This window comes from Drosophila sechellia, chromosome 2R (assembly GCF_004382195.2).
Source record: "Drosophila sechellia strain sech25 chromosome 2R, ASM438219v1, whole genome shotgun sequence".
Lineage (NCBI taxonomy): Eukaryota > Metazoa > Arthropoda > Insecta > Diptera > Drosophilidae > Drosophila > Drosophila sechellia.
In genome coordinates, this window is record NC_045950.1 from 489,751 (window position 1) to 501,537 (window position 11,787).

The window sequence follows — 11,787 nt, forward strand, 5'->3', positions numbered from 1 at the left end:
TTTCTTGTCCTTGCCGAGATCGGTTCCTTTGTAGCAAATTTCTCTGTATTGCTAAGATCTGGACCATATATAGGCTGATTCAAGCGACCTACGTAGGTTTTCGATTTCCCTGGTATATGGCGCAGCAGTTTTGCCGCGCGATTCGTCTTTATATGATGCTTTTAATACACTTATTATACCGATAATTGTTCTTTCTTTATTAATTATCATGTCTTTTCATGTCTGTATTGAAATTTGGGCTTTTCTCCTTTAACAACTTTGGTAATGCCATTACCGCTAGGATTGAAAGATCGTAAAGATCTTTCAGTATCCTAACTTATTTCAACAACTACGGGTGTGTTGAGTATCGTATGGCTAATTAAATTCAAATTATGACTTTCAGCAAGTTCTCACTGTTCATACGAACACAAATATTTAACGACATACAATTTTGTGTTCATATTTCCGTTCATATTAGTGTAAATGAACCGAGAGTCATAAATTTAAATTTTATACATTTATAGGCGACGAGGGTTCAGTGCCGAAAATATGTAATCTAAGTGCACACCACATGAGTCCTCGATACTTAGGCCTCTAGGTAGGCCATTTACTTTAAGATGCTATTCTTGTGTCACCTTTTAACCGAAGACATGTAATACCTGTTTCCTACAAAAACTCAAAGAATGAAGGTCTTGTTACTTGGATCTTTTCAATGAGAAACGATGGAAAAAATTATGAGTTATGAGACGAGACGGGCCCAGAGCATCCGGGAACCTCCTAAGGACCCCAACGAAAGCCGAGAGAAACTAACGACTGCGATCTATTAGATCATAACTGTATCCGCGCCCTAGTCACGGTCGAAAAGGCGACACCTCACCGCTACCAAAGACACTAGAATAACAAGATGCGTAACGGCCATACATTGGTTTGCTTTTTTGCTGAAGGCCAAAATTGCTCTCTGTCCGCTCGCTTACGCTGAGAGCGTAAGAAATCTAAAAATAGAATTTGCTTGCTTGTGTGAGTAAAAACAAGAGACGAGAACGCGTATATGTGTGCGTGTTGTGCTTGAAGACGATTTTCAAGCAGGGTGTGTAAATAACAGCTGAGCTTAATCGAAGGGCTCTCGTTTTTTTGGCCCACGTTTTTGAGATATGAATCTTCGAAAAAGTTCGAAAATCAACTTCTTCAAATTTTTTTTTTTAAATCGTAATAACATCGTTTGCCCACTCTTTAGAATTTTGAAAAAATGTATACTTTAGAAAATATAAGACATTCAAATTTACCTCGGCTTACTGAGTGACTAAAGCGTTTTACCGTCCTTTTTTTTCCATGTTTTGCTTATTTATTGAATCTTCCCTCTTACTTAAGAGACTAACAATAAGTTTTCAAATCTTATTCTAAACTAACTAAATATCATGAAATGATTCGTACTGTGTGGCCTAACAAATTTAACGCTGGGCTGGTTGGTCGTTTCGGTGCAGTCGGCTTTGGCAGCATACTCAAATAAGTTTTGTTGCAAGAGGATTTGGATGTGGGACTAGTTTTTCATTGTATTTTTCTTTTTTCTCTGCTATTGTCTTAATGAAAAGGGTTGAGGGTGAGCCGCTTGTCCAGATAAATACCTAAGTATGTTACGTTATCGGCTTGTGGGATGCGCGTGTGGGTCATTACCAAGGGCGGACAGCTTTGTTTGTTTAGGGTAAATGTTACCTGTTTGCACTTTTCTTAATTTACTCGTATGCGCCAATCTGCAAGCCAATGTTCTACACAAGTTAGATGGCGTGCTAGTTGCATCGTAGCTTTTACTGGGCATCTGGATCGACTTAGTATTGCAGTGTCATCAGTGAATGTGGATATCGTTAGCTGGTAGTTTGTTGGGATGACCTCCGAGTATAGGGTGTATAGTGTTGGATCCAGAACGCTTCCTTGAGGCACTCCGGCTTCTATAGTACAACCGCTTCAACTCCATCTGACCGCGAACACTCTTTTATATAGGTAAGACTTTATAAGCTTATGTATGTTTTAAGGCAGCAGTTTGATTATATTAAACATAAGTCCAGCCATACTCTATCGAATGCTTGTGCAACGTCTAAGAAGAGAGCTGTGCAGTATTCACGATGTTCAAAGACAGTGCGAATTTCTGTTGTGATGCGGTTAACCTGTTCAATGGCTCCATGTCTTGCCCGAAAACCAAATTGGTGCGATGGGAGTGTGTTGTGTGTTTTGAGGTAGCTTGGATAGACAAGTAAGTAAGATTATTGGCCTGTATGATGATGGCTGTGTTTTGTCTTTCCCAGGGTTAGGGATCAAAATTATAATTGATTTCTTCCTTTTTTGAGGGAAGTATCCAATTTTAGTAATTGCGTTGAAGAGCAAGCAGATTCGTAGAAACTTTAATGACTGCACACATTAGGAGCTCGATGATCATTTATGGGGTTATTAAGTCGTAGCGATTTTCCATTTTTCAGTTGCTCTTTAATGACTTTCGTTATCTCGCTTGGCCGAAATTCTACAGGATCTTGTGGTGCTAAGTCAGATACAGTTAAAGGCGGGAGAGTAAATGAGTTAATGGCTAGATTTGGTTGAAATACTTTTTTAAGATGATCAGCGAAGACTCTTGCTCTGTCCGTGTCACTGCGAGACCAGTTTCCGCTAGAGTTACAGAGAGGTACAACCGTTTCTGTTGGTTCCTGTGGTCTTTCCACAACGAGTTCTTTGTGCCTGTGGGTGTGAGATTCTCGATATACCTTAGTTGTGCGTCCGCTTCCTCTTTCTTAAGCGCTTTGGTACGCCTGCGCGAAGCTGCTTTTAATTTACTCTTTGCGTTTGGTGATCTGTGCTCCTGCCACTCCCTTCAATGTCGTCGTTTTTCAAGCACAAGCAGTTCAATATCTCTACTTGTCTTGTTAAACTTTATACTGCATAAATTATTGTCTTGTGGAGTTGACGCTTTTGCTGCTGCTTGAAGTATTGATTCTATATCACCAGCAAACTGATCAATGTCTTGCTCGGCTTCCAGGGGGCTAGAGAAACTGATATGGGAACAAACATATTTTATGTACCTCGCCCAGTTGGTCCCATTGCTTGTAAGCCAACACGGTCGCTCGAGGTGTTGTAGCTGAAAGATGAAAGAGCACCGGGCAGTGATCAGATGAGAGTTCTGAAAGTGCGTCATCTGTAGTTGTTCACGCCAGAAGGGCGCAAACAGTTGAGCGGCAGTGTAAGCGGCCAATGCTTTTACTCGAAGCTTCTCCACGGCTCGCAAGCACCGCTGCTCGCGCTCTCCTTCTCTTCTCTCGCTCTCCTCCCTTCCCGCAATGTATTCACCACTCCGCGGTCCCGCGGTATTTCTACTGTTAATGTTAAGGTAGTCTTAAGTTACAAGTGCGCGAATAAAGAGCGGAACTCTCGTGAAGTCGATCCCGAGTGTTTCATTTCAGGGAAAAAATCAGCAGCAGCCGCAGCAACCACCACCCCAGGATTTTCCGCCCACTCCACTTCATGGTCCTTCGAGCCGGATGAGCTCTGATCCTGCCAGCGCTCCTTGCGGAAAATTCAAGATAAGTACGGCTTTAAATCCTATTCCGTCCGTGGTCGCCATTTTCGTTTTTCCAACGGCGTTTATTCTTTCCGTCCATCCGTATCAAGTGAAAAGTGAAAATATATAAGTACATGCGCCCAGCCACCGTGATTACTTTTTTTTAAGTGCATAAACAAGCACTTTGCCAATACCGGCCTCCTAATTACGGTGCTCCGCTGATATCCAAGCGCATGTACACACATATATACACTGTCCAAAATTCACTGTTATCGTCCGCTGCTAAACTGCTGTTTTTTTTGTGTGTGCCTCAATAAAATACAATCCACAAATACAATTAAATTAAATTAAATATACACATATATATTAAATATATAATTATTGTAAATTAAATATATACATACATATATTCACCAAATATATTCACATACAAAATATTCCAAATAAAGTTCACATACACACAAATATACATAGCCATATACATACATTACGACATATCCATTGTCAGACCTAGCTTCCAACGATATTGACATACACACAGTCGCGACTTACGCAGACTTTCCAAGTGCAAGGTCTTTCGTCTCCTCTTTGTTCGTTATTGCCCTGACAAAAACCAGCGCATAGCGACGAGAGAATACCCTATTGTCGAGACATAAAATAAAATAAATAAGTCCGACGATAAAATTTAAAAATAAATAATTTAATAAAAAAAAAAAAAAAGGGAAATAAACGATTGTTTTAATTATTATTATTATTGATTATTATTTAATAATTATTATTTAATAATTATTTAACCCAAATAATAATTTTTTTTTTACAAGCTATTTCTGGCTCCCATTTCTGGTTACTAAATTAAAATAATAAAATTGTGGTCCTAAATCCGGTAGCTATTTTTATAAATTTAAACTTGAATTTTCTAGCTATTTTCCATATATTAGCTATTTTTTTCGGGTTTTCCAGTCGATAGCGATTTTTTATAAATCCTTGGCAATTTTCCAGACTCCAGCCGGTAGCTATTTTTATAAATTTAAACTTGAATTTTCTAGCTATAGCTAGCTATTAGCTAGCCAATTTCTAGCTATTTTCTAGCTATTTTCTAGCCATTTTCTATATATTAGCGATTTTTTGGGATTTCCAGTCGATAGCGATTTTTTATAAATCCTTGGCTATTTTCCAGACTCCAGCTGGTAGCAATTTTTTAGCAATTTTTTCAGAAATTGCAATTCATAGTTTTTTTTTTATATAAATTTGAGCTATTGTTTGTCTGGACCACCAATATAGCTATATCTTCTTGTGGACTTCACTCTAGCTGTTGGTTTTCTTTTGTGAATCCTCCTAGCTATTTTTTTTTCACACTGAATTTTAGCTATATTGTGCTTCATTTAAGCTTTTTTCAAGTTGATTGAAGATCTATTGGGCCTTATTTCACAAAGACTGCGATTTTTGTTTCTTTCGTGCTCCAATCTCCAGATCCCAATTGCAACTTTCTCCCGAATTCCGACGGGATCCTTTGTCCATCCAGATTTGGTGCCCTCTGTGTCTGGTTCTTGTTCTTTTTTTCTCAATTCCACACTTTTTTTGTTTGCGGCGTGCAGGCCTTCGTGACTTCCTTCTCTTAGGGCATAGCTGAGCATGCCCCTAGAGGGAGACAAGAAAAAGACCACCGCACCTGGAAAAGAACAAAAGTTCAACCCGCAATCTCCGCTATCCACTCGCGGTAAGCCAGCACCCAAGTCCGTTAGTCCTAGGGTCAAACCCGCGACTCCCACTCCGAAAGCAAAGGGTTTGCCATCGACCAGTTCGAAGACAACTCCTAGGTTGGTCATTTCCCGACCAGTGACGCGAGCGTCTAGTGAGTCTTCTCTATCGAGAAAATCCGAGAGTCCCTCCGCTGTCGGGACTGATTTCCTCCGCGTCACACGCTCTAACACAAGAAAAATGGCATCCTCTGAGCAGCCAACGCCCGCAAACGCAGCGTTGCATAAATTCATCGCCGTCAGCGATCGCGTAAGCCTTTTCGAAGCGAAGATCAACACTCCTGATCAAGCCTCTCCGTCCCTACACACGTTACAAGTCCGTCTGCAACAGGTGCGAGCCTTATGGGACAAAGTGGAAAGAGAGTACGAAACATGCTCTGACCTAATGGCCCAACAAGGATCCCTCGACACAGTGCCTATTCTCCAGGCCAAATATGACTACTGCTACTCAGTATACGAGTCATGTGCAGCACAAATTGGCGAAACAATCGACAGAGCAACGCCTCAAGTCGCGCAAGCACCCTCTCAGCCGCTAATTTCGTCCGGCTGCCGCTTACCTCCATGCGACACGGAAGTCTTCGATGGCGACTCCGGGACCTATTCACGGCAATTTACGTAAACAACCCCAGGTTGACTCCGGTCGAGAAGCTATTCCACCTCCTTACCAAAACAAGTGGCGAAGCAAAAGCCATCGTGGCGAAATCTCCTCTCACGAATGATGGTTTTGCTTCGGCTTGGGAGGCGCTTCGAGATCGGTTCCAAAATAAGCGACTTTTAGTCAACAGCCAGCTCAAGCTTCTTTTTAACTTGAGCTCAATTTCACAAGAATCTGGTCATGCTCTAAAAGAGCTACAATCCACGATTCAGGGGTGTTTAATAGCACTAGAGCATTCCCAGGTATCCACAGAGAACTGGGATTGTATCTTGGTTTTCCTTTGCGCGAGCAAACTGCCCAAGCAGACCCTGTCCTTATGGGAACAGTCGCTAACTGCTAAATCCGAGATCCCAGCTTGGGAAGAAATGAATGCCTTCCTGAGCGAAAGGTTTTGGACATTGGAAGCCATCGAAGATATGAAACCGACTCAGGCAGTTCCAAAAAGGCTTCAATCCTTCGAGACAAAGGTCAGCACCAAACAGAAAGGGTGTGACTTATGTTCGAAGGAGAACCATCCGGTAAGATTGTGCCCGCGTTTTCTTCAAATGTCTGTTGACTCGCGCTCCGGGTATATCAAAAAGAAGCAGCTATGTCTGAATTGTTTTGCCAGAGGTCATCAGCTACGTGACTGCACAAGCACGCACAGCTGCTTTACATGTAAGGGCAGGCACCATACGCTGCTGCATCGCAGCCCCCCAAATTCCGAAAACGCGAGTTCCTCAACCTCGCCCCCTACACAGCAACTTCCGAGACCCTCTAGCAGAAATGCATCGGCAGGCACCTCAGCGGTGCAAACTTTTTTCGCGTCCGGCACTTCAGCCGTCCTACTGAGCACAGCGATGATTGACGTGTGCCATTTGGGGATGAGCTACCGAGCCCGAGCCTTAATCGACTCGGGATCCGAGGCGACGTTCATTTCAGAACGCCTGTTCAACCTCATCAAGTTGCCATTCCGCAACACCCAGACCCAAGTCTCCGGGTTAAATCATTCAGTCTCCGCGAAGTCCTCGAAGCTGTGTCACTTCGGGATTCGCTCTCCTACTAAGCCAGGTCTACAGTTAGACACTGAAGCTTACGTCCTTCCGGAGCTCTCAGGCAAACTGCCCTCCTATCCGATCCCTCGGAATTCCTTGAAGGACCTGCCCGCACTCCGCTGGGCAGATCCTACCTTTTTTGAGAGCTCTCAAATTTATGTATTGATCGGGGCTGACATTCTACCATCCATAATGATGGATGGCACCCGACAAAATATTTGCGGCTCGCTCCTGGGCCAAGAAACTATTTTCGGGTGGGTGCTAACGGGGCCGATTTCCAAGGGCAAGCCGAAACGGGTCGCATCCTTCACGACCCAGGTGCATGAAATAGGCGACCCTGATACGCTCGACACGCTTCTCAGCAAGTTCTGGGAGGTGGAGGATCTACCAGTAAAGATGGTAAAAGAGTCGGACTCCTATTGTGAAAGGAACTTCCTCCAAACAACGACAAAAGACGCAAGCGGGAGATACGTGGTGACGCTCCCGTTCCGGGATCCCGAGAATATCGGATCCGATTTAGGATATTCAAGGTCCATTGCGCTAGCTCAGTTTCTTAGAAACGAAAATCGTTTAAAGAGAGACTTTCCATTAAAAGAGCAATATGACAGCGTGATCCAGGAGTACCTGGATCTGGGTCATATGAAAGAAGTTCCGCCGACTCACAATTCTCCATCGTATCATCTTCCTCATCACGCGGTAGTTAAGCCCGAAAGCACCACTACAAAGCTTCGCGTTGTATTCAACGCTTCAAGTCCGTCGGCAAATGGGACCAGCTTAAATGATATTCTTCATGCTGGTCCAGTCCTACAATCCGATCTAACGATCCAGGTCCTGAAATGGCGTTATTTTCAATACGTCTTCAGTGCAGACATCACGAAAATGTATCGTCAGATCTGGGTCGATCCGAAACATACCCCGTTTCAGAGAATTCTGTTCCGAAACAAGGAAGGCGATATCCGAGACTTCGAATTAAAAACAGTTACCTTCGGGGTCAACTGCGCCCCCTTCCTCGCCATTCGAGTCTTGCAACAGCTGGCAGAGGATATCCAAGTGCCATTTCCAAATGCCAGCCGCATCATCCAGCAGCACATGTACGTCGACGACGTTCTGGCAGGGGCGAATTCCGTAATCGAAGCCCAAAGTTCAATTCGAGAGTTGCAAGCAGCCCTAAGTGCCTCCGGGTTTCCGCTGAGAAAGTGGACCTCGAACAACAAAGGCGTCCTTAAAGACGTCCCGGCCGAACACCTCCTTCATAGCGAGTTCCTCGACATCGATGCCGAAAGCACGGCCAAGACGCTCGGTATTCGGTGGAGGGCAAAGTCCGACGAATTCTATTTCGTTCCTCCAGACATAGTTGTGGAACCCTCCTATACAAAGCGAGAAGTTTTGTCCCAAATCGCTAGGTTGTTCGATCCTGCCGGGTGGCTCGCGCCGTTCATAATCCGTTCGAAAATGTTCATGCAGGAGATTTGGTTGCAAAACTTAGGCTGGGACGATAAGCTTCCCACTGAAATGTGTCAGCGGTGGCAATCGTTTTTAGCCGAGTATTCCGACCTCAACCAGATCCGCGTTCCGAGATGGATCTGGTACCAGCCTGAGGTAATCATAGAGCACCACGGTTTCTGTGACGCGTCTCAGAGAGCCTATGGAGCGGCGATATACATCCGCTTCGAGATGGGGCAAAAGATCCTGACTCGCCTGCTTACAGCCAAAACACGAGTGGCCCCGGTAAAAACCGTCTCCCTTCCTCGGCTAGAGCTCTGTGGTGCCGTGCTGTTAACCGAAATGGTGACAGCAATCCTCCCGCACATGCCCTCCGCCAGTTCAAATATCCGCTGCTGGACAGATTCCACAATCGTCTTAGCCTGGCTACGAAAGCCTGCGTGCAACTGGACCACATTTGTGGCCAACAGAGTTGCCAAGATCACGCAGGCGACGCCAGTCGACTGTTGGGCACACGTTCGCTCAGAACAAAACTCCGCCGATCTAGCCAGTCGAGGCGTATCCTTACATGAATTGGCAGATAACCATCTCTGGTGGCACGGACCAGAGTGGCTGCAAGGGCCACGAGAGCTATGGCCAGCACAAAGTGACACTCTTCCAGTGACCGAGCTAGAGCAGCGCGCGGTCAAAGTGCATTTTGTCAAGGCCCCGTCCATCGACTTTCTCGAGCGTTTCTCCAAGTTGGACAAGGCCCTGCGAGTTCTGGTCTATGTTCAACGCTTCCTTAAACGCTGCCGCAAAGGTTCGTTCTTGCCCAACTCACGCCCTACAAGTGAAGAGATCCGAGGGGCAGAACGAACTCTGACCTCCATTGCGCAGCGCAGAGCATATGGCCAAGAGCTTCAGCATCTGACCGAGAAAAGGCCTCTTCCAGTGTCAAGTCCGTTGGTGAATTTGTTCCCGTTCATTGACCAACACGGCCTGTTAAGGGCGTGCGGCCGTCTCACTGCCTCCAAAACCCTGCAATATGATGAACGTCATCCGATTATTCTCCCCTATAACTGTAGACTGTCGCGCCTTGTCGTCCAATTTACTCACCAGATTACTCTTCATGGCGGTAGTCAATTGATCGTACGCCTGATCCGATCGAAGTATTGGATTCCTAAAATCAAGAATCTGGTGAAGGCTGTGGTCAATCCTTGTAAGATTTGCACGATTTACAAGAAGAGACTCCAAACACAGCTGATGGGCGATTTCCCGACAGATAGAGTCTCCTTCTCTAGGGCGTTCACCTACACGGGTATCGACTATGCCGGCCCGTTCGAAATAAAAAACTATACAGGGAGAGCGTGTCTCATAACGAAGGGATATGTTTGTGTGTTTGTGTGCTTTTCCACGAAGGCTATCCATTTGGAACCCACTTCCGATCTAACAACCGAGACATTTCTAGCGGCCTTTGCTCGTTTCGTAGCGAGGCGCGGTTGTCCTCAACGGGTCCATTCGGATAATGGTAAGACCTTTGTGGGGGCGGCAACTTTGATTTCCAGGGACTTTCTCCAAGCCATCAAAGAGTCCGTGACTGATGCATATAGCCATCAGGGACTCGTATGGCGATTCATCCCACCAGGGGCTCCACATATGGGGGGTTTGTGGGAAGCAGGGGTGAAAAGCTTCAAAACCCTGTTCCTTAAATCGACGTCAGCCCGCAAATATACATTTGAGGAGCTGGCGACACTTCTCGCTAAGATTGAGGCCTGCCTCAACTCTAGACCCCTCTCCCCTATGTCCGAAGATCCCTCAGATTTGTTGGCCCTCACACCAGGCCATTTCCTTATTGGAGGGCCGTTGCTTTCCACGGCGGAACCCGAGATAAAGGGCGAAGCCAAGTCGATAATAAATCGATGGCAACACCTCAAGGCACAACATCAGCAGTTTAGTGCACGGTGGAAAGAGGAGTATCTTAAAGAACTCCATAAACGAAGCAAATGGCAATTTCCGACCAGGAATCTCCAAGCCGACGATATGGTAGTTGTCAAGGAGGACAATCTACCACCGCACGAATGGCGGCTCGGCAGAATCGTTTCTGCCTTTCCAGGAGCCGACGACCGCATTCGAGTCGTCGAGATCCGTACGTCTCGCGGCACCATAAAACGCCCTGTCCACAAGGTTATTCTGCTACCGATGGAGGACAAAGAGTCCTCCGTTCCTAGGGATTAGGGCACTTCCCCCATTCCGGGGCCCAAATAGTAGTCGGCGCATACTAAGCTTCTTCATTTCTTTTATTGGCAGACTTACTCACTTCCTCCAATAATGGCTCCTCGACCTCGTGCCACCCAGTCGTTGGAAAGCAGACGTACTCGAGGTATCAAATCCTACCGCTGCCGAGTCTGCTCTGGAATCCATCCTCTTCGGAAGTGCAAGAGGTTCCACAAACTGAGCGCTGAAAAGCGCCTTCGGGCAGTACTTATTAATAAGTACTGCTCGAACTGCCTCGCCCATCAGCACTCAGGAGGAGACTGCCGAAGCCAAGAGGGATGCAAGAAGTGTGGAGGAGACCACCACACTCTACTCCACATGCACGAGGTCCGTCCCGCTCCGTCCCCAGCAGCGCTACCAGCTCCGACGCGCAGAGAGCGCCATCCCGCTGCACCTCGTCCGGTCCGGATTTCCCGCATTCCACCACCAGCCCCAGTCGCCAACAATCAGCGGCGTCCGAAGGTCTCCGTCGCGTCTCCGGCGGTGGCAACGGGGCAGCAGAAGGCTGTTCCCATTCTGCCTACAGCCATCGTCGTGCTGGACACGGGCTCGAAGACCTTCGAGACCGGGGCCATGATCGACCCATGCATGCCGGTGAGCAGCATCGACCGGTCGTTGGCGGCTGCGTTCCGGCTGCCCATCGCCCGGCTGGGAGGCAACGAGGTCTGCTCGGTGACACTCCGGTCCCGAACAAGCACCTTCCGACTCAACGTCGTCCTGAAGGTCGAACCCAGCCTAAGGATCCGGACACCCATCCAAGCTCTGAGCGACGCCGCCAGGGCCAAGTTTGACGGTGTTCGTCTCGCGGACGAGCGCTTCCACCGGCCGGCCTCCATCTCCCTCGTGTTGGGATCAGATGTATATGCCAACTTGATCCAACCGGGGTTCCTAAAAATTGATGATGGCTTGCCCGTCGCGCAGAACACGGTGTTCGGATGGACCGTTTCTGGAGCGTGCACGGAATGAAGAGGCCGATCCTGATGTCTAGCCGGCCAGGGATACCTTTGCCTACGCAAGGGGGGGGAGAATGTTCACGCCAGAAGGGCGCAAACAGTTGAGCGGCAGTGTAAGCGGCCAATGCTTTTACTCGAAGCTTCTCCACGGCTCGCAAGCACCGCTGCTCGC